The sequence below is a fragment of the Canis lupus genome, chromosome 14 (genome assembly GCF_048164855.1).
Source record: "Canis lupus baileyi chromosome 14, mCanLup2.hap1, whole genome shotgun sequence".
NCBI lineage: Eukaryota > Metazoa > Chordata > Mammalia > Carnivora > Canidae > Canis > Canis lupus.
Window position 1 is genome coordinate 12,516,771 of NC_132851.1, and position 24,002 is coordinate 12,540,772.

The following is a 24,002-nucleotide window of genomic DNA, read 5'->3' on the forward strand; positions in this document are numbered from 1 at the left end:
ACTCCTACATACAACTTTGAATGTGATCTACTGCAACTGCTCTTAAAGAATCAAATGTCAGCCATACAGAACTCTATTCTGCATCTTGAAGACATTGCCCTCTTTACCTAGATTGTTTAAATTCTCACATGGTCAACTTTGTCAATCACTTCTAAGCTTACTGTCATCTCAGACAGTCCTCTCCTATCCAGTCAATCTATGGTATCACCATAAGTTTCTGTTTTTCTCATAGCATAGACTATTTTTTAAAATTATCTTGCTCATTTATATACATGTTTATTGCTTGTTTCTCTCACTGGAATGAAATTCCTTGGGAATCAAAGAGGCCTTATTTTTGAATTCTCAAAGTCTAGAACTAACTTTTTGACAGAGTAGGCAATAATTATTTGTTGAACTGATAAACTTAATAGATATGAATAAAGTACATACATGATCTAGTAGTTATTCAAGACACAACAGTTGTTACTAAGTACCAGGAAGCATCAACCTGGGGAGAGTTGCAAGTAGGTTAAATGATAAGAAATAATTTACCTTTCTTCTTTGGGGCTGTTTGAATTGGATGGCCCAAAATGGCATTATTAAATCTTGCTCTGTGAAATACTAGGCACTAAAATTGACAGGAATAGATTTGGGATAAGTATTACAATTCAAATCAGTGGATGTCTACTGATCCTCAGTTACATACAAAGTGTATGGAATACAAAGATGATTAAAAGGTCTAAAGTTTACAATAAACAAACATGTAATTTTATTTTTCTCTAAAGATTTTGTTTATTTGAGATTCACAGTGAATGGAGGAGGGAGAGAGCATGAGGAGAGGGAAGGGCAGATGGAGAGAGAGAAGCAGACTCCCTTCTGAGCAGGGAATCTGACCCAAGGCTCAATCCCAGGACCCTGGGATCATGACCTAGGCCAAAGGCAGATACTTAGCCAACTGAGCCACCTAGGCACCCCACAAACATGTAATTTTCAATATAAAAAAGGTTTGAAAACACATGATTAAATAATAATAAAGCAAACCATTAGAGCTTTTCCTTGATGTTTTACTTTTAATTATGAGAAGGTCCTATTGCTTAACATGTAATCGGGAAAGAAAGTTGATGGCTATTGAAGACTTATTGGCCACTTGTGAGAGCAGGAAATAAAAGAAATTAGATTCTGATATTCAGCCAAAGTAATGAGGTCTGCTTTTAGGTGCAAATGGCTTAGAGTATATCTCTAGCTTACCAAAATCTTCTAATAAGTTCTAGAGTTTTTCATTCTACTAATACCAAAATATCTAACTACAGTGTCTGATGCCATATTAGCTCTCAAAAAATGTGAATTAAATTAATTAGTGGATGAAAATATGGAGACAACTAAAAACATTGCATCCTATGATTACATTTTGAATGTGGATTTCAAAATTAGGGTTTGAAAGTTGGATAGCAATTCATGGGTAATATACCTTGGTTCTTATTTTATGTTCAAAACTGGAACAAAATGGTGAAATGACTTGTCCAAGTTAATTGCAGAACTCGGAAACCTGAGATTTTCTATCATTGTCTAATATACTTCTCATTATATGACATTGCCAAAAATAAAGATTTCATAAAGAAATGGTGTATCAAGCAGGCTAAGTGTTCCTAAATGTAAAGGAATACAGACTCTAGATTTTATAAGCAAAATGTGTGTGCCATCATGTGTGTTTTTTTTCTAGTGACACAGACCATAGCATTCTTCAGGTACTTCAGACTACCCATGTGATTTAGGAAAAATTAAAAATGATTAAATTAGGTCTTGGAGAATTTAGAGAGGCTGAAGGTGAAGTTGGCATTCTAGTGAGGTAGGAATGCTTACGGCTGCTTCAGGGAATATTGAGTCATTTCAATTCTGGCTTGAACATAGGATTTATAGGATTCATTCATTGAAGAATGAAGAGGTAAATTGAGAACAGACCATGTAAAATCTTGACTGCTAGGGATTATTGGCTGGGCAATGAGTATCCATTAAAGGGTAACATGAAATAATGGGAAGGAAAGGAAGGGAAACATGAAAAATACTAATTTATTCTTTTTTATCCTAATTTTTTAACACAGTAATTTATTAGGAGGAGAATAAATAGAGTTACTATCTTCCAACATTCATTTCAAATTGGCCAGCTGGACTGTGTCAGATAAATTATTAATTCTGTAATAATGGTGATTTTTTTATGATGAAATACAGCTCTCCAATTTTTTTCACTTCTTTTAAAATTTAGTATGTCACAGGAGAAGGGGTCCATAATATCAATAATGTTAATATTTTCCTTATGTTACTTTTCTTTCTTGCAGAAGGACCCAAGATAGTATGAAAGTATCACCGAGATAAGAGTGTTACATATTGGAAATGCACTGCAACACGGGATAGAGGGATAAAGATAACTTAATATGCGTTTTTCACATATTTTCTTACCTGGTCTCTTGGTAGCAGTTTTGAGACCATTGGACCAAAATCTGCAATCAAAGATCATGGACCAAGCATTATTGAATACATGGACTTCTAGAGGGAAGAGGGATGCTGTGATTATCAAAGGTCTGCCTGGAACTATAAAATTCATATGACATTTAGCTGTCTTCTGGGTGTATTAGTATACATATCAGTAGTAACAGGAGAAAGTGATAAGAAATATATATTTTTCTCAAAGAGAATCCTTTAGCTATTATGTAAAGTTAATTTTAAAAACTAAATTTAGAATCTAACACAAATGGGAAAAATAGCCTTTTATTCTCTGAAATATGGTAAGCCAGATAATATGGGGGAAGACAAAGTGCAAATTATATTAAGTGGTATATGGAGATGAGATCTCATGGAGATGAAAATTGGAGCTTGATTTTGGGATAGAGAGGCTGTGAGGTCAAACCAGATACAGATAAAGAGACACACTTTTTTAAAAAATTGTAATTATTTATTTTAATTTAGAGTGAGAGAGAGAGTGTGTGTGCAAGCAGGGGGAGGGACAGGGGGAGAAGGAGAGAATTTCAAACAGACCACACAGGACATGGAGCCAAATGTGGGGCTATATCCCAATGACCCTGAGATCATGACCTGAGCAGAAACCAAGAGTCTATGTTTAACCGACTGAGCCACTCAAGCACCTCAAAGAGAGATTTTATTTAGAACAAAATACTCTAAGAATATGGTAGTAAGCAATAGGTAGTAAGCATGGAAAAGTTTGCATATGAGAATTAAACAATAACTAAATATAAATACTGGACAGGATGAAAAACAGAGTGATAAAAAGATTAGAAAACTTGTAAATCAGAGTAGGTAAGCAATTGGATAAAGTCAAACCACTGTGGGATATATAAATGTATTTCTCTCAGGAGTTGGGATGGAAAATAGAGCCCCAGATATAATGGAATCTAAGTAATGGGTTGGTACTAAGACTTAAGTATAAGGAGGGATGAAAGAATTCCATCACCTGATTGGGGTACTTGAGTTCTGACTCTCAGGTAGGGTACAGTCGTAGAGTTAGACTTAGTTTAAATACCTCTATACCTCAAGCTAAGGTCATTCTAGTCTGAGAACTTGAAAATTCCCATTACTTCACTGAAAAATTAGTTTCCTTATCTGTAAAATAGGAATAATGAAAATTAGCACATAAAACAGTTTAGGTATGCTGGTATATAGTGAGCATTCAATTTATGATGATTGTTAATATTTTAATTAATTTAAAAAATTTTAATTAATACATAAGCCCTATCTATCTTCAAAACAGTATTGTGAGAAAATGATGACCAATAATAAAAAAAATATATCCTATGAAGAATAAGATCAGAATATAAGAAGTTCTACTATAGAGTGAAGGATCACAAAGTTTTGTACAGAATTTTGTTAATCATCCATCACCATAAAATTTTCCTGAGCTTTAGGTGACTGAATCTACTTCAAAGAATCAATTTCGGGATCCCTGGGTGGTGCAGCGGTTTAGTGCCTGCCTTTGGCCCAGGGCACGATCCTGGAGCCCAGGGATCGAATCCCATGTCGGGCTCCCGGTGCATGGAGCCTGCTTCTCCCTCTGCCTATGTCTCTGCCTCTCTCTCTCTGTGTGTGACTATCATAAATAAATAAAAATTAAAAAAAAAAGAAAACAAAGAATCAATTTCCGGCAACTAATTTAAAAGTGGGAGGAAAAATATATGTACAATGATTTTCAGTGTTAGTTTAGTTATTATAGTAAAAATGTAAAGCTATTTGAAAATCCATCAGAAGAGAAAAATTTAGGTAATTCAGAAGACTAACCTGGGTGAAAAGTCTATTTTATGAAGTCAAATGAAAGACATATTTTGTGATCTTGCAGGTGATCTATCCTGGAGAATGCTCCATGTAAGCTTGAGAAGACTATACACTACTGTACTGCTATTGGGTAAGAAGTTCTGTAGTGTGTGTTAGGTTCATTTCATCTAGTGTTGTTCAAGTCCACTATTTCCTTATTGTTTTTTTCTGTCTGGATGTTTTATTCATTATTAAAAGTGGATACTGACGTCTTGTACACTTAATAGATATTTTCCAAAGAAGATATAAAAATTGTCATCAGGTATATGAAAAATATGCTCTACATCACTAATCATCAGGGAAATGAAAATCAAAACCTCACCTATGTTAGGATGGCTATTATTTTAAAAAAACAACTAAACGTAGCAAGTATTAGTATGAATGTGGAAAACCTGTAACCCTGTGCACTCTTCCTGGAAATATAAAATGGGGCAGCTACTATGAAAAACAGTATGGAGTTTCATCAAAAAATTTAAAAAATAAAACCACAATGTAAACCAGCAATCCCATTTTTAGGTATATATCCAAAGGAACTTAAATCAGGATCTTGAAGAGGTATCTGCACCACATTCATTAACTCTGGATTTTTCCCTTATTTGAATCCATGGATTTCTATTGTACTTGACTTACTTTTTAGTTTTTAATAAGATAAAATTTTGAATAATAGATGAAAAAATCAACTAATGGTGTAAGACTTCTAAAAGCCATTTATAATTCCAAAGACTAGATTTTTATTTCCTGGATTTTACCTCAAAATATATTGAGAATTATACATTTGAATTATATATGTAAAAGTAATAGACCAAATGTCCTCTTTCTTGCATTGCTTAGCAATATTATTATTTAATGTTATGCCTTTTCCTGAATTCAATTATTTGTATTTATAGAGCTGCAATCTTTCAACACAATAATGAGTTTATGTTAATTTCCCAAGAATTAAAAAATTTCCTGATTTCTACTTCAATTTCTCTAGAAACAAAATGCAAAGTGAGCTCCGTAACCATTGAAGCCAACTGCTGTTAATCTATTTTAGGTGACAGATTCTGGGACATTATGACAAGAGTACATAGATGACATCTTTAGATAATCCTGAAAGAACAAATGGCAAACCTATCAAATAACTTTATTGAACCAAGCCAAAAAAAGATCACACAGAACAAGAACGCTTGGAAAAACGTGAACAAAAGAAAGGGATTTATGGAAGTCATTTTTAGAATGTTCCCTTATGGATCCTGACACAGCAGAAAAAAAAGGTGTTGGCGTACATAACACCTTTTTTTCCTGCTTAGTTGGCAGGCACTTCTCACTTGGGGGAACTTTATTTTATTAAATGACTGTCAGGAAAGAAAAGGATCTGCATTATCACATTTTTCAGGAGGGGTAATCTGGTGCAACAGCTGTTAGCCTTTGTACATTATTTGTAATTCTGTCTTTTCCAAGGTGTATCAGGAGGTTTGATTTTGATTTACAGGATTTTATGGAAAGTATAAAACAGATTACTGGCAGCATGCACAAAGGAAGTCTAGTTTTCATACAAAGCCATTTTATTCAGGAAGATGCATGTCACTCAGGATTGTTACACTTTCTGTAGTTCTTTTAAAGTAACTTGAAAGTATATATTTCTGAAAATGATTTTTGCATGTAAAATTTATCTTACTGATTTTTTAAATGAACAGGTCATGGACTTAAGTTATGTACTTCTTTTATGAAGTCTGCAATGCAGATTTTTATTATCTCTTTAAATATCTCTCCTCCTTCCACCTGCTCACCCAACTAGATTGTGAGCTCCCTGGGGGCAGGGATTATATGGCATTTTCATTTTATTTATCTTTGAAACCCCAAATCTCATACAGTGTCTGAGTCTGTAGTATTTGGTAATTATTTTCAGAATGACTGACAATAAATACAAAGAAATTCATTCTTTCAATGATTATCTCTTGTTAGCAGTGGCAGGCATTTTGTCTGCAGTTAATCATGTATTTTCTTTAAATCCTTACTACTATGTTTTCTGGTAGAGAGTATCAAAAACTAGGCTCAGGCAAGGGAGAAGTTGATTATATGCCTTCTATCTTTGATGGCTCCATTTCATATCCTTTTTTTTTAAATTCAGCATTTCTTAAAGTGTATTCCAAATAAATTTAGACCAATGATGTGCTCTGTGATAAATAAACTCCATATTCAAATAAATTTGGAAATGCTTCTTGTATTCTATATTGGCTTCTTGGAAATTCACATAGAAACTACAAAAGAAAAGCCTTGAGAACGTTTTTACTTATTTTACTGCAAATCAATTATATCAAGACTGTGTTTGCCAGGGGTGCCTGGGTAGCTCAGTCAAGTGTCTGATTCTTGATTTCAGCTCAGGCCATGATCTCAGGGTTGTGGGATTAAACCCTGTGTAGGGGCCCCATGCTCAGTGTAAAGTCTATCTCTCTCTTCCTATGCCCTTCACCCCATCTGACTCTCTCTCTCTCTAAAATAAAAAAAAAAAAAAGATCTTAAAAAAAAAACCAAAACCCTGTATTTGCCAAACTTATTTGTGTACGTTTTTTTTTTCCTGTAACACTTATTCATATCTTATGCTGATTATGATGAAAACACATTTAGGTTATGATGTCCACTATATTTAAAAGTTACACAAACATTTTGTACTCTTGACTTTGTTCTATGGTTTTGCAAGCTCCAGTTACCCCAGTAAGCTGTTATATAAATACTTAAGTCTTTTGTTTAAGCAAAAAATAAAGAACTTCTCCAACTTCTGGTATTCTGCTGTATAAGATTTGAGATCTCCATTTTATTTATTTATTTATGTATTTATGTATTTATTTAATTTTTTTTTAATTTTTTTTTGAGATCTCCATTTTAATCTGACTGATTTACTGTCCTTTTATGGTCTCTTTTCTACTTCATCTTGAGTTGAAAAGTTATGAGCCAAGATTTTCTCTATAGAATCTGGCCTGATCTTCAACCTTGTTTAAGTATCATCAAGAAAAAACATTTTCTCATCTTCATATTTTCATCTCACATCCTCTGATAAGATTAACCAAAAGATATTTGAAAAAAAATCAAGATTTGAATTACATTAAATAGTCTCTAGTAAGATCCAAGACTTATATGAAACAAGACGTTTCATTATAAGTTTCATGGCTGTTTCTCTTGGTAGAGATGAGGAGCACAGACCACTTATAGCAGAGTAGCTTGCTCAAGTGAGAAATTCATTGACACATGTACATTTTATTTTATCTTTGAGTGTATAGTCAGCATAGAGCTATTGAGATCACAAAATCTCTTAGACACGTAGAACTGCATTTTCAGAGTGTTGTTAGAGTAATGACCTCTAACTGGGGGAGGTTGCATCACCTCTTGGTCCCCTGCATCCCATATTCATTGCTAATGTCATCTGTTCTATAATATTCTAGAATGAGAGCTTCAAGTTTTTAGAGACAAAATTCTAAACTATTTTGTAAGCCAATTAGGGAAATCTATTACTAAACTAGAAATCACAACTTAGTTAAAAAGAAGAAGAGGTGAATGCATGCTTTCATTTTTTCTAAACTATTGGTATAAGGTACAAAAATGAAAGATTATTTTTGTCACAGGTATCTCAGTAGTTGAGCCTTTATTTAATTTTGTAATTGATTTTGTACTCATTTTCTGAACTTGATGCTGCTATTTTCATAATTTCAAATACAAAGCTATTCCTAAAATTCTATACAACTGTAGTAATGTTTTATCTCGATCCAATGACTACAGCTAAATATTGCATGCAGCTAGCATTCAGGATCATTAATATCTCAGTAGCTCAGTTCTAACATTCACTCAATTTAGATAAGTTGTTAAAAATATCATTTGTTAATTTGGATTTTTCACATTGTATTTTGTGAAAGTTAGGCAAGAATACCTTATGAAATTTCATGGTATTTTAGTAGATATGTACATTGCATTTATAGTGAAATCCAAGGAATATAAAATACCTAATCAATTATATCAGTTATATATCCAATTCCTATTTCTTTTTCCTACTGCAATATCAGAAATGTTTAAATTTATCACAAGTAAGTAAAATGAGATTTATCTGAGTTTTTGAAGATCTGTTTAAACAAAAAATTAAAAATCTGACCTATTTCGGGGCACCTGGGTGGCTTAGTTGATTAAGTGTCTGCCTTCAGCTCAGGTCATGATTTCAGGGCTTGGAATTGAGTCCCACCACACAGGTATCAGGCTCCCTGTTCAGCAAGGAGTCTGTTTCTCCCTTTGCCCCTCACCCTGGCTTGTGCTCTGTTTTTCTCTCTCAAATATATAAGTAAAATCTTTAAAAAATCTGACCTATTTCTTTAAAATCAATTTGATTCTATTCTATTGTTGGTTCTTCATAGTCTCATAACTGAAGGATCTTTCTACCTATCCCTTTTTTAAAAATTTTTATTTATTTATGATAGTCACAGAGAGAGAGAGAGAGGCAGAGACACAGGCAGAGGGAGAAGCAGGCTCCACGCACTGGAAGCCCGACGTGGGATTTGATCCCGGATCTCCAGGATCGCGCCCTGGGCCAAAGGCAGGCGCTAAACCGCTGTGCCACCCAGGGATCCCTCTACCTATCCCTTTTTGAGAAACTTCTATGGAAAAATTATTTTCTCCTCCTTCTCTATTTTCCATTCTGAAAATTGTTTTAAGGCTTAATAAAATTATAACTTAAATATGTATAACTCTTAGTATATGCTATTTTAACTATTAAATTCTTCAGTGGCTTATAACTTTTTCTTCATTTTAATTTTGGTTTTAAAATGAGCCAGATAATTCCAGAAATGTCAATCTTGTTTAGGGTTTATTTTTTATGGATCTCACAAATAACCTAGATCTTTATAAAGTTTAGCTTAATAACTGTATCGATGAATTAATGTATATATTTCTTGTTCTTATTTGGATATATATGCCACTGCTAAATAAGAGAGAGAGAAATGCAGTTAGTTAAGTCCTTCAGAAGCCTTAATTTAGACATTTCACAAGGGATAACGGACTCTGAGCTATAACAATCTTGAAGGATACCCAGAGAAGGTTGGTGGATCTGTGCTCTGTCTTTGTACTGAGTAAAGGAATATAGATGGCTACATTATTGAATGCGGCATACACTTACTTTCCTAGTGCAAATCCTTCTTTGAGGGGACTTTTGATATGTATTTTGAAAGAGCTAGGCAGCAAAGGATTTTTCATATATGAGCTTGAATATGAGCTTAACTGTCTAAAAGTGGTACTGAGGGTAAAACAAAAGTACTATTTTGGTTGTGATTTATAAGACTTTAAGATATTTGGAAGGATGCACACCTGATTGCAAAACATAAATGAATGAGGAATGATCATAAGAATGTACTGGAAATAATTAGTGGGAGTCAATCACTCCTAGAAATAGGTTGTGTTATGCTGGGGATATTCTATTACCTGGGAAGGTATTTTATAGTTAGGACAATGTCAAGCTCACTGCTTAAAATCTCTTCAATATCCACCAAAGCTTTCCAACATTCAAAATAACCCCTTCTAAATGCTCCCCTATCATCCTTGTAGCAGAACTGTCATATTTATTCTTATGCTATTTTGTAAATTATTTCTCTGTATCACTTAACAGACAATATGATAATGTATGAATTGTATCTATTATATTCCCAATGTTTAGCACAGTGCTAGATAGAGAAGAGAGTTAGTAAATATTTTGTCAGTAAAGAAGTGAATGAATGCAGCATGATTGGATAAAATCGTTGAACAAGAGATATGGCATTAATAATTTGTCCATCATTTCTTCAGTCATCATAAAACATGACTCAAAGCACTCATATAATGAAAAGTGTTCCTAACTCCATCCTTAGGAATATTGTTTCAATAATTCTGAGGTTGAACCTAGGAAGTTTTATTTTAAAAATTTCCCCCATATCTGGGAACCATTATTCTAAATAAACTTTAGATTATTAATACTCCTACAAAATTGCTTTCACTGATTGTAAGTTGAAATGATGAAGTCTTTGTGAAGGAGAATGACATAAGGAGTGCATGTTTTAAAAATTTTGTTATGACATTAGATAATGTCTTCTCCATCAGAATACTCTCAAGATATCTGTATATCCTTAGTATTTGCATAGTTAGGTGCTCATTAGTAACTTTTATTGTCTGAACCTGAGTCTACATTCTCATATATATAATCAAAATCATTGTATTCTTTTTAAAACAAATTATTTTTATTCTGAAGTCACTTCGTATTAAATAGTGTTAAATTCTAGTCATTGCTGGGACCCTTCCTTTTCCACGGTGGTACCATAATCTGGGAGCCCTACATGGCACCACCAAAATGGGTGAAAGAGCTATTAAAAATGAATCTTGGCCATTAAAATAATCTTAATAATATGACACTCTTCATAATGGTGAAATAACCACATTACAGACTTCTTTGTTTTGGGTGCTTTCTTAAGTCTTCACATGCATTATGTCAAAAAAATTATTATGACACTTGTTAAAATAATTAAGCAGTTTTTATTCAGGACTATCACGATATGCATAGGGACTAATAATTGGGGTTTTTCAGTAGGGAAAAGGAACTGGGCTCAACTACCAAAGTATCTGTAATTAGCGCCGTATCTCACAACTTGAATGCCTAAACCCACAGACTGCCCCCTACTTCAAAGACCAATTGCAAATCCAAGATTATCAGATGTATTTCTGACCTACTGGCTATAAATTGCACAACCCCCTCCTTGGGTTCAATAATTTGTTAGAATGGCTCACAGATCTTAGGGAAACATTTATGTTTGCTAGTTTATTTAAAAATATATAACAAAGGGTACATATAAACAGTTAGATGAAGAAATACATAGGGAGGGGACCCAAGCACAGGAAACTTTGTTCCCACATGGTTGGGGTACACTCCCTGCTTGGCAAGTAAACATATTCACCAACTTGGAAGCCCTCTGAGCTCCATACTTTTGGGATTTTTATGGAGGGTTCATCATGTAGGTATGATCAATTATTTACTTAATTTTCAGCCCTTCTCCCTTCTCTGGAGAACAGAAAATGGGGCCAAAAGTGCCAAGCTTCTAACCTTGGCTTGATATTTTTAGTGATCAGCCCTTCTCTACGAGCCCACTGAGAGTCTCCACCTTAGAACAAAAGTTGTTCCTATTACTCAGAAGACTCCAAGGGATTTAGGAGCTCTGTGTCAGAAAACAGAAATGGAGACCAATATATATATTCCTTATTATTTCACAGGTGATCAAGCAGAAACAAGTTATTTGCAACAACTGAAATTGTGAAGAGATTATAGTTCCTTAAAAATATAAGGAAATAAGATATAACACTAAGGAAAAAATTGGCTAGAGGGAGGTAAAAAGGCAACTTCCAAGGGGATATCCAAAGGCTAATAGGTATATGAAGAGATATCCAATTCATTAGTAATAAAAATAGTAAAAATTGCCTTTTACCAAATAGCAGGGCTATAATCAGAAAGGTATGCTATTACCTAACATCCTTTAGGTGTTGATGAAACTCTGAGGAGTTGGCACTCATATTGAGGTTACTGGAAATATAAATGTTTAAGAACATCTGAAATTTACTAACATTTAGCCATATGTCTAATAATCCCACTCCTGAGTAGTGCAGAGTTGAAGGTACCTTTCACAATTACATAATTGGTGAGCACAGTTATGTATCTACTATATTTTCCTTCAATGAAGGATTTGTTAAACTGTGTGCTAAGATTGTTGTTTACTGACAACAATTGTTGTTGTCAACAAGTTGTTGTCAGTAAACAACTTTCAGTCTCAGCTCCTTCAGAGCATACCGAGGTTATAGCTGCAAAGACCATCTAGCCCAAGCCTATTATAGAAGACCCATACCCACTGTCTCATATGATGCAGATAAAGCTTTGGACATCTCTATCCAGTTGAGATAAACTGAAGGACCATTCTAGCTCCAGAGTTTCCAATGAGGTTGCTGTAAATTATTGTTGGATCTGCATCACAGCTTGATTTTTCCTCCACTCCCTCCCACTTCCTTCCGTTCATTCCTTCATAAACCACCTGCATGCTAAATTCCATATTGGAACAAACTTCCAGAGAAGCCCAACATGTCTGAGAAAGCAGGTGAGAAATATGAAGTTTTGAAGCTGGATCACTTGCTACCCAGCCAACAATGAGAATTTCATCACTGGTTGTAGGTGAAGCAGTGAATCCTAGCATAAGGTAAAGAATTGGGATTATATACTGATGGAAGGGGATGTATTAGCCAGCATGGTACATTAGGGATTTGAGAAATCATGAGAAACTGGCAGCTATAAGGAAAACAAAATTAGCCATGGTTAAATTCTATTGATGTTTTAGAAAACACTGTAACAAACAGCTGACCCTATCTGCAGATTACTTCTAGGTCTTGCAGTGTGGGCTGCTAGTTTAAACTCTAGTTCTCAAATGAGATATCCTTCCACTGAGGAAACAGACATTGAATTTTAAGTGATAATTGTTGCCTGAGGACTTCAGGCTCCTTGTTCTAAGGGACCAGAAGGCAAGAAGGGGAGTCACTATCCAGGCTGGGGTAACAAATCTTGATTAGGAAGTTATAGGGCTCCTGTTACTCAATGAGGAAAGGAGGGTGATATGTTTGTCAGCCAAATCATCCAATTAAATGTGTCTTTTGATGGTAAATGGACATTCATCAAAGTTGGGCTGAAAAAAAGTATGATGATCATGGGATTAGAACTCTCAGACATACGAGTATGGGTCATGCCACTTATACATAAGCCACCAAGATGGCAGAGGTGTTACTAAGGATTTGGGATGGATAGTAGATGAAGACGATGATGAGACCAGCAGCAATTGTGGAGCATTGGTTTTATTTTTCCATGATTTCCCTAAAAAAGAAAGAATCATCAGAATCCCGGTGGAACTGCTTCAAGAATTGTGTTTGAAGATGTGGATTCAAACAACTAAAGGAATGAACCATGCTGACATTGCACTATGTCACCCAGTCTCTTTCAAGGAAGGACATGTTGATGGTGATGCTGGGAGTGTGCTCTGCAGAGAGACTTCAGCTGTCAGTTCAGGGATTATGCAAGGTTACACCCCTTCCTGGTTGGCCCTCATTCATCAAACTATAGATGTAGAAGTATAAAATCCTGGTCATTCTGGGCCAGAGAAAGATATTTTACCTTAATGCAAGATAGACTTGAACATGTTTAAATGCTTTCGAAAAGAAGCCAGTAGGCAGGAGAAATTTCTCCAAAAGCAGGAGAAGGAAGGAGGGCTATGAGATTCAGATCACAGGTGATAATATAACAAGAGGTCACATGTTATTAGTACTAGTTAAGAGGCACAATTGAGTATAATAATATTTTCATGAAAAGCATCACTATTACCTTCACTGAATTTTAAAATTCACACTTGTATAGACAATTATATTTGAATCATTTAATGTTGTCTTTATTTGAATTTTCTATACTTTATACCAATTTTGATATTGTCATCAAATTATCAGTATGATAGTATTACTCCCAAATTCAGGTATCTGTAATATAATACAATATTATAATTATGCTTAAATTTTTATTTTTAACATTTTTCCCTATGAATTTTGATTGAATTAGGCTATGGTTGTTGGCAAAGACCTTGTATTGGCTCTGGGCTTCATACCAAATACTGTGTCTTTACATAGAAATAAAAGAAAACTTCTTATATCTAGATCACTGGGGAATGGGGCTGATTTGGATATATGGGAATCCTGAAAGCCTGGCTCTCTTTCAGCCATGTGGCCACTTGTTCTCCTCCCTTCTGGCTAGCCCCATTTTTGCTTTGGGAACTCATCCCACCACTGCTTCATGCCAATTTTCCTTTGGATCCAGCTGGCCCTAACTCTATTGCTGGCTTTGGCTCTTCCATGTCATGTTTCTACGACAGACTAAGTCTTCTATTTCCAATATGGCTGGCCCCATCTTTATTTCTGGTCTCAAGCCAGACTCAAATTTATGCATATAAGCTGGAAATTTGGGTGTGGATAAACAGAGTTGGGGTAGATATTTGGGATTGTCTTTTAACCCATCAAATTTTGCAATCACGAGATGGGTAATATTCTATCTTCAAAGGGAAAGTATTTCCTGTCATTCTTTCTCCTTCACCATGCCTCTATCTCCCACTAGCTGAAAATCTGGAAGGGCAAGGTCTTGGACATTCTTTTGAATTAGACTGGTACCATGTAACATCCTCACCATTCTAACATACTTTGTTGAAATTTAAATTAATCACAAAGTATAAGACACTAGCCATTTCTAGAAAGTAGATTACAGTAACTGGTTTCTCTGAATCCTAAGGCACTCTCAAGCTAAGCAAGAAATGTCAATAAGCAATGCAGAAGGAATCTCTTTACCATCTGTACTTGGGGATTTTTAGTCTCAAACACTCGGCAGATAATTAGGCAACTTGTTTGAAATGAAAAGCAAAGTTGTAACTGCAAAAACTCCCAAATGCCCCTCTTTTTATCCTGCTAGTGTTGAAACTATTTAATAAAAATAAATCAAATTTAGAGATAAGTGGAGCAGTATTTTAACAGAATGTAATGACCATGCTAATAGAGTTGTAATTTTAGTCTATTTGTATACTTACAGATATAAATATATTGCTCATCTTTATTGCATAAATCTAATTTAAGAAACACTGCAAATGCAAAATAAATCAAGTGATTATATTTAAAGATACTATAATGATTTATAAAAGCAGTTGTTTGAGAACCTATAGAAACTAAAATAGGTTGAATGTAACTGCATGTACCAATTTGTGAAATGAGTATTTTTTTGCCTTCCTTAATTCCAGGTTTGTTTTTTTTTACAAAAACAAACCAGAATTTTCACCATCTGTTTCTAAGCTGCACAGATGGTTGCAAATTTAAGTCTGTTGTAAAAGCGTATTACTTAGTGGGCTGTCCACAGTGTTCTCTGATAAGTGTCAAATAAATCAATCGACAGTTAATAGTATCACTAACTTTTCATCTACCTAACAATGGTACTAGAACCCACTAACCCATACAGAATCTGTCTTTTCCTAGCTAACTCCCTGATGTTCCCTTCTCACCTGACTCTCTCCCCCAGGTTAAAAAATAATGACAATCAAATGTCCATGTGTCTTATTACCCAAATTAAATGTGTATAGTATTAAAATAGTGATATAGCATAACATGATTGAATGGCATGACATGAAATCTAAATACATGTAAGTACCTACAATTGTTCACTGTGAGAAGCAATGCTTTATTGTCACTGATATAATAAAATTAAAATACAAATTAATCTATACCAATTTGGTCATGCTGACCTATTTTGTTTGTTTGTTTGTTAGAATGTTGGTTTTGCTTTGCTCAAAAGTGGTGAGAGTAAGGGACAAAATTCCTCCATATATAAAACATGGCACATATATACTACAAAGCAAAAAAAAAAAAATTGTCATACAACTTGTTCTCTAAATTTGATGCGGCTGTGGCTCTTTCTCTCTGAATTTTTTTTCTGGTCCTTGGCCACTTTGGCAAACATTTTTTCTGTAACTTTCACCTGAAGATAATTTAACAGGATTCTAGCTTGAGGATTCAGCTGAGCATCTACTTGAATCAAGAGGCCACAAATCCTCCAAAGTAGTCAAGGACATTAAATCATTTATAGTTTAAGCTTTAATCACTTACTCTAAATTTAGGGGCTATTGTGCTTCATAGACTCTTTTTTTTTTCTCATAGACTTTTATATTTCATTTATATGGGAAGAATATTTGATATTTTATTAAACTCACACTTCTTAAATACCTTTTATTGCTTATGCACCAATGATAACTCATTTTTGATATATATTACCCAAATGTCCATTAATTTTACCCATAAAACCCCATTTCTAACATTACTTGTGTGAATACAAGAGTCTCTGGTAATAATGTCTGGTTAGTAAGTTGCCTTTCTTCCTAGCTACTTTATGATCCTTGGGATGTAAATTTCTAATAATTACAGCAACTCACTGCACCAGGGATGTGATGTAAACAGTGTAACTATATATATATATATATTTTTTTGTAACTATATATTTGTATATTCTATCTCTGGTGACCTCCATGCATATCTAGACTAGTTTGTCTTTGGCAGGGAGTTGAATGTGAGAAAGCACCTCATTTGCCCTCAACTAATTCCTCATTAGCATCTTAATTTTCTTGGAATTCTCTCTTCTTTCTTTTGTCTTGGGTTAAAGATGCTGAAGAACTGAAAATTTTCAGCAGACCCTAACAGGATCATAGCCTCCAAACTGGTCCTCCCTTCTCCCTAATCAAAAGAGCAGCCAATTAATGGCTAAATCAATTAATGGCTAGCTGCACTCTTGGTCTTGAGGTCTTGCAACCTTTCCCATCATTAACACATCCTCTGATTCCCCATGCCTTCTGAAAAAAAAATTTTTTTTTTTGCCTTCTGAAAATTTTAACAGTGAACAATTCTTGAAAGAAAACTGGACTTTGATCAATCTTTCTTAGTTTGTTCCATAAAATCTTTAATTATCTTACTCCTCTCCAGGAACTGTCATCTTGAACTATTGTCACTTAATGACATTATTAATAAGTTATTGAACTAATGGATTTTGGTTGATTTTCCTCCTTCTCTATTTGTGAACATCTTCCAAATTTGGAGGCTTCTGGACAAATTGCCTTGTATTCTGTACAGCTGGTATAAAGAAAAAGATGTGCTGTTTTTGAATACTTTATACTATTTTTATCAATATTTATATAATACCACATGCACTACCTTAAGATCTTTAAAAGTATTAACTACTGGGGTGCCTGGGTGGCTTAGTTGGTTAAGCATCCAACTCTTGATTTTGGGTCAGGTCATGATCTCAATGTCATGAGATTGAGTCCCACATCAGACTTCACGCCAGGAGTGGAGCCTGCTTAAGATTCTCTCCATCTCCCTCCCTCCACCCCTGTTCACTTGCATGATCTCTCTCTCTCTCTCTCAAAAAGAAAAAAAAAGGATTGACTATAATCCTCATAACTATCCTAAAAAGTATTGACTATAATCCTCATAACTATCCTATAATATAGACACATACATTATCTTGACTTGTAATGTAAGTAAACTGAAGCACAGATAAATTAAGAGTCTTGTTCAATGTCACACAGCTAGTAGGTGGCACAGCTGAAGTTCAAAGCAAAATAATCTGATTCTAAATAATGTGCTGTTAATTACTTATAATACATAACACATCAGTCTATGATTGATTAGTATATAATTATTGATTAATCAATAATTTCATATTCACTTGTCTTATTTTCTTCTTCAATTGATCACCAAAAAATGAGAGGCAATTTTTGTCTTCAGCCATCCAACATTTAAAGAATTACCCAAACTACCTGTCCTGCAGGCCTGAATTCCCTCTTCATAGGTGATTACTAAGGAAATGTTATTGCAATCCTAAAGTATGAGTAATCAAACTGTCTTACCTAGGAGAGAAGAGAAATCTAGAGGGTGTAGGGAGGAGTGTCCTTCAAGAAATGCCAAAAAAGAATAGAGAATTCCTAGAGTTTGGGGGCGTTTGAGAAAGCAAAGCCTCTTGAGGAGGTAATATTTATTGACATTGATACAAAGATGCTTGCACATCACAAATTAGTTCTGCCCTCGTGCAGAAGCTAAGATAACCAATATCCAATTGAACATAAATGGACTTACTCCTGTAAAGAACAAAGATGTGAAGTTTTAAATGTACCTAAACAAGGGATTTGTTTTCTTATTTTTTTGTTCCCAGATTTATTGAGATATAATTGACACATAACACTGTGTAAGTTTAACATGTATGAGATTGTTTGATACATGTAAGGATTGTGAAATGATTATCACTATAGAGTGAGTTAACACTTCTATCACCTCACATAATTACAACTTTTATATTGTGGTGTAAACATTTAAGATTTAGTCTTTTAGCAATTTTCAATTATATAATACAGTATTATTAACTATGGTCGCCATGCTATACGTTGAACCCTAAGAACCTATTCATCTTATAACAAAGTCTATACTCTTTGACACACATCTTCTCATTTTCCCTATTCCCAACCCCTGGCAATCATCCTTTCCCTCTGGTTTCAATGAGTTTGGCTTTTTTAGATTCGACATATAAATGATATCAAATAGTATTTGTTTTTTTCTTATTTCATTTAGTATGTTTCAAGGTTCATCATGTTGTCACAAATGGCAAGATTTCATTCTTTTTGGGGCTGAATAATATTCCATTGTGTATATATACACAACACATTCTCTTTTTAAAAAATATTTTATTTAAACTCAATTTGCCAACATATCATATAACACCTATCGTCTCATCATGTATCCTCCTTAATGCCCATCATCCAGTTACCCTATCCCCTCTGTCACCTCCTCTTCTGCAACCCTTTGTTTGTTTCCCAGAGTTAGGAGTCTCTCGTAGTTTGTCTTCCTCTCTCATTTTTCCCCACTCGGTTTCCCTCCTTTCCCTTGTGGTACCTTTCACTCTTTCTTATATTCCACATATGTGTGCTTTCTTTATCCATTTATCTGTTGATGGACTCTTAGTAGCTTCCATATCTTGGCTCTTGTAAATAATTCTGCAGTGAACAGAGGGGTGCATATATATTTTCAAATTAGTGTTTTTGTTTTCCTCAGATAGGTACCCAAAAGTGGAATTGATGGATCATCTGGTATTTCTATTTTCAATTTTTTGAGGAACCTCCATACAGTTTTCCATAGTGCTTGTACCAATTTGCATTCCCACCAACAGAACTCAAGGGTTGCCTTTTCACATATCCTTGCCAACACTTGTTATTTCCTGCCTTTTTGGGGATAACTATCCTAACAGGTGTGAGGTGATATCTTATTGTGCATTCCCCAGGTAATTAGTGATGTTGAATATTTTTCCATGTAGCCATAGGCCATTTGTATGTCTTCTTTGGAAAAATGTCTATTTTGGTACTCTATTTCTTAATTAGATTGTTCTCTTTTCTGCTATTGAATTGTATGAGTTTGTTACATATTTTGGATATTAACCTCTTATCAGAAATATGATTTGAAAATTTTTTTTCATTATGTAAGTTGCCATTTCAGTTAGTTGACAATTTTTTCCCACTACTCTCTACTTTGGGTGCAGTGAGGGAGAAATGGGCCTATCTGGCAGCATCCCACACAGCTAAGGAAGCTGGGCACTCACTCACATACTCTCACTTTCCCCTGTGGGAAAAATCAGGGGCCATGAAGAGCTTCCCTGGCACTGGGTTGTGCCACCCTGGGGGAGAACTGACATTGGTAAAGTCAAATTGTTCTGCTTACCCTCTCCAGTGTGTCCAATCTCAGGTTTACTGGTTTGTTCTCCAACAGTGTGCTGGAACTTCTCTGCTGGGCTCCTGGACTTTAACAAAGGCTCCATGATCCCCCAGTGATTGTCTAATCAGTGATGTCCAGGGACTCCCACACCAAGGCCAAGAGAAGCTGGAGCTAGCTCCCAGTTCACATCAGGGTCCACAGCCAGGACTGAGGTATGTTTACTTCTTACCCGATGCACAGATTGGCTAGATTCTTCCCAGTCCCTTGGTATATAGAGCTGGTGACTGAACCAAAGCCAGAATGGCTATAGCCAAGTATTCAGGGATATGGAGCCTTTTCCAGATCTATAGACAGAATCACAGGTCAGCACATCAGCTGCTTGGGCTGTGGGTTTGTCTTCTCAAAATGACTCCTGGAGTTTGGACTGTATCAGCATTTCACAATCTTTTACCTAAATCCCACAAGCTCTCACAAAGGCACTTTTGTCTGTAGATGGATGCCAAATTGTTATCGTTGAGGGGAATATGATCCAGGGGTGTCTTATTTGGCCATCTTCTTGATGTCACCCCAGCTTCTCTTCTAAACTTTCTGGACTGTGTAAGCCTGAGTGTGCTTTCATGACTTAAGGCCAAGGAAGTGTTGCTATTAAAGACGTATTTGTATACCTTTCAAACCCAGGCCCCTGGAGGCTTGAGATTTAGAACTGGCTTTAATTTGGCTTAATAAAATAATGTTTTCTTTAAATTGTACTTGTGTTGGGACGCTGGATGACTCAGTGGTTGAGCACCTGCCTTCCACCCAGGGAGTGATCCTGGAGTCCCAGGATTGAGTCCCACATTGGGTTCCCTGCATGGAGCCTGCTTCTCTCTCTGCCTATGTCTCTGCCTGTGTGTGTGTGTGTGTGTGTGTGTGTGTGTGTGTCATGAATAAATAAATTTTTAAAAATTAAAAAAAAAAAAAAGAGAGAGAGAGAGAGACGCCTGTGTGGCTCAGCAGTTGAGCGACTGCCTTTGTCTCAGGGTGTGATCTCGGAGTCGCGTGATCCCGGGTCCCCATGGAGTCCCGCATCAGGCTTCCTGCAAAGAGCCTCCTTCTCTCTCTGCCTATGTCTCTGCCTCTCTCTCTCTGTCTCTCATGAATACATAAAATCTTTAAAAGAAAATAAATTGTACTTGTTTGTGTGTGTGAAATTGTTTAAAACATAAAAATGTGGCCACAATATGCATTCTTTTTTGTAATCTAATTAACTTACCTCTTCCTGTTACTGGTTTTATATGTCATTGTTTATTCAAAAACTCTTGTTAGGTGTTAAATATTTTCTAACTTTGTTACTAGTAATGTGGCAATAAATATTTTAATATACTAAAGTTTTTTAAATTTACCACTTTTACTTCTAAGATTATTTGATGAGTCTAATTATTTTGGAAATTGTTACTAGGTCAAAATGGTTTTGTAACATTTTGATCTTTAAAGATATTGATTTGCATTATTTTAGCTGTTTATGGGAATGTTCATTTCTTCAAATACTTGAAATTGTAATAATTCTGTGCCAAATCTGAGTATTATTATTTTTTAAACAAATCTTTGATAATTTTACAAAAGAAACTGATAGCTCATCAATGATGTCTTTTGCATTTGTTTGCTTACTGGGGAGATTTCATGGTTTTATTTATTTTTATGAGTCAATATTTTTCCTCCTTGGTGGTTTGCTTACTTTGATTCCTGAGCAAATGTTTCTTAGATCTTCTAAAGTTATGATATCACCTTTTTATCTTCAGTAGCTGTATTTTTATTTTATTTTATTTTATTTTTTTATTTTATTTTATTTTTTAAATTTATTTATGATAGTCACACAGAGAGAAAGAGAGAGGCAGAGACATAGGCAGAGGGAGAAGCAGGCTCCATGCACCGGAGCCTGACGTGGGATTGGATCCCGGGTCTCCAGGATAGTGCCCTGGGCCAAAGGGAGGCGCTAAACCGCTGCGCAACCCAGGGATCCCCCAATAGCTGTTTTCTTTGGCTCAATAAATTATCTATCTCCTTAACTTTTATGTTTCAGGATAAACCTTGAGTATAAACGCATATTAATTTTACCCAGTTAAAGTAACTATTCTAAGACACCAGGGAATAACACAGAAAGGGAAAATAATCACATTCTGATATAATGGCATAGTCTATTTTTCTTATGAAGATAAATAGCTTATTTCTATAGAAATTTATATTTCTATAAATATACAAAAAGAGCCACTACCAGTTGATGTATTACAATACTGCATACCAAATAGACTTTGAAAGGGGGAACCCTGGGTGGGTCAGTGGTTTGGCACCTGCCTTCGGCCCAGGGTGTGATCCTGGAGTCCTGAGATCGAGTCCCACATCAGGTTCCCTGCGTGGAGCCTGCTTCTCCCTCTGCCTGTGTCTCTGCCTCTCTCTCTCTCTCTCTCTGTGTATGTGTGTCTTTCATGAATAAATAAATAAAATCTTTAAAAAATAGACTTTGAAGCTGTTATTTCTACTTTATTTTCTCATATGTGAATAAAATTACAGAATAAACATGACTGACTATGAAATAAATTAAATCACAGAATGGTAAAAGAAAGTTGCCAAGAGTAAATATAGAGAGCAGTCTTGCTACCCCTAAAGGTTTTCTGCATTTATTATAAGCATTTATTAGACAAGCCTGAAAAAAATTCCTTCTCATAGGTGCCCTGAGATTGGTTGAATCACTATTATAAAACATGTCTGGTAGGCTTGCTAAAGTGTATGCAGGGCTATATGTCATGAAGAATTTATCTCAGGGTGTTAAAAGTGATTTGAGAATCCCATTAAAAGAAATAACCTTAATCATCCACAATAACATTACATTAATTATTGATAAATCTAATCAGTAGTCTGAAATTGCTCACATCTAATATTAATCAGAAAGGCAGATGAATTCCCAGCATGATGACATGCTCTTTGTGCCTTCAAGTACCTTTATAGTGTTATTATTTACATGTTCCTGAGTCAGAGAAAATTTATCTGATTGAAAATCAGAAAGATTAGATCCTTCAAAGATATGATCCCACTGTGTTTGGGTTCTACTCTCAAAATTGGTATATACAGTATTGTCAATTCATGGAAAAATGTAACTTCAGCATTTTTTGTTTTAAACTGATTTTCTTATAAAGTCAAATTATCTTAATATATTTATTTTTATCTTGATTTCAAAAAGCAAATGGAGAGAAAGGGAGAGAGAACTGTATGCTGAATGGCAATATACCCATAATGCAGCTTGAGAGGTAAAATATTTCAATCATATCACCTTTCCCTAATCCTCTTAGATCATATTCTCCACCCTCCCAACTAGAGTTAATCATCATTTTGAATTTGAAGTGTTTACAAATTTCATTTGTTCCTTGATACTTTATGTATGTTTACAATTATACTTTATATATGTATACAAATTAAACAAAAGCAATATATGATGTCATTTTTGTTTTAATTTTTATAGAAATATTATCATTGTGAGTCATGTAGCTCTGTATAATGTACTTCCAGAGCTGGAGAGTGCCCCATGTATACATACACTAGAATTTATCATCTATTCTTTTGCCAATAGACATTTATTTCTAAATTCCTAGGAGTTCAAATACTGCTATTTTGAACATTCTTGTCATATCTGTAGGAGAAAATATTCAAGTATTTCTCCAGGGCATAAATCTAAAGTGGAATGGCTTGTGTGAAGCATATGCAACTCTTCAATTTTAATAGGTTTTCAGCAACTTGATTTTTAAATGGAATTGTGCTCATTTGCACTCTCACCATCAATGGCTAAAGTTTTCAGTGTATTCACATTCTAATTAACTTAATTTTTTTTTTTTTTCCAGTTTGCTGTATGCGATATTGATTTTCACTCTGGCTTTCCTCTATTTCCATGATACTTGTGAGATTGAACATTTTCTACTTGTATTGACAATCCCATTTTCTCTTTTGAATTGTATGTATTTGTCATGTGTTATTGCTATTTAATTGTCTTGGTAATATATTTTGCAATTAGCTGCCCACATCTGTGATTTTTTTTTCTTTACTGTTTTTGTTGTTTTTTGGAGCACATAAATTTTTATTTAAATACAGCTAAAACTGTCAATAGTTTCATTTATGGCTTATACTTTTTTGTTTGTATGCTTTAAGATATCATCCATTTTTGAAGTTAAAAAGGTATATATTTTTTCTAAATGTTTAATACTATTTTTCCTGATAATGTTCTTTTGGAAATGATGTGAAATAGGAATCCACTTATATTTTTTAGTATATCATTCCAGCATTGTTTTGAAAAATGACTCCAACTTTTCCCATTGATGTTTGATTGTATCTCTCATCACAAATGA

General features: G+C 34.7%; 1 long non-coding RNA gene across 8 annotated transcripts in view; it reads left to right on the plus strand.

Annotated features, from left to right (window-relative positions):
• The window catches only part of LOC140603727 (uncharacterized), a 130,056-nt gene that overhangs the window by 102,980 nt on the left and 3,074 nt on the right, over positions 1–24,002 (plus strand). For 3 of the 8 annotated variants that reach the window (XR_012006693.1, XR_012006689.1, XR_012006695.1), the window contains 4 exons: positions 2,449–2,553; positions 4,322–4,387; positions 19,687–19,844; positions 22,847–22,913. This is a non-coding gene — a long non-coding RNA (uncharacterized lncRNA). Of the gene's footprint in view, positions 1–2,448; positions 2,554–4,321; positions 4,388–19,686; positions 19,845–22,846; positions 22,914–23,501; positions 23,612–24,002 lie in introns of all 8 variants that reach the window. The other 5 variants (XR_012006694.1, XR_012006692.1, XR_012006696.1 and 2 more) reach the window with 3 other exon arrangements.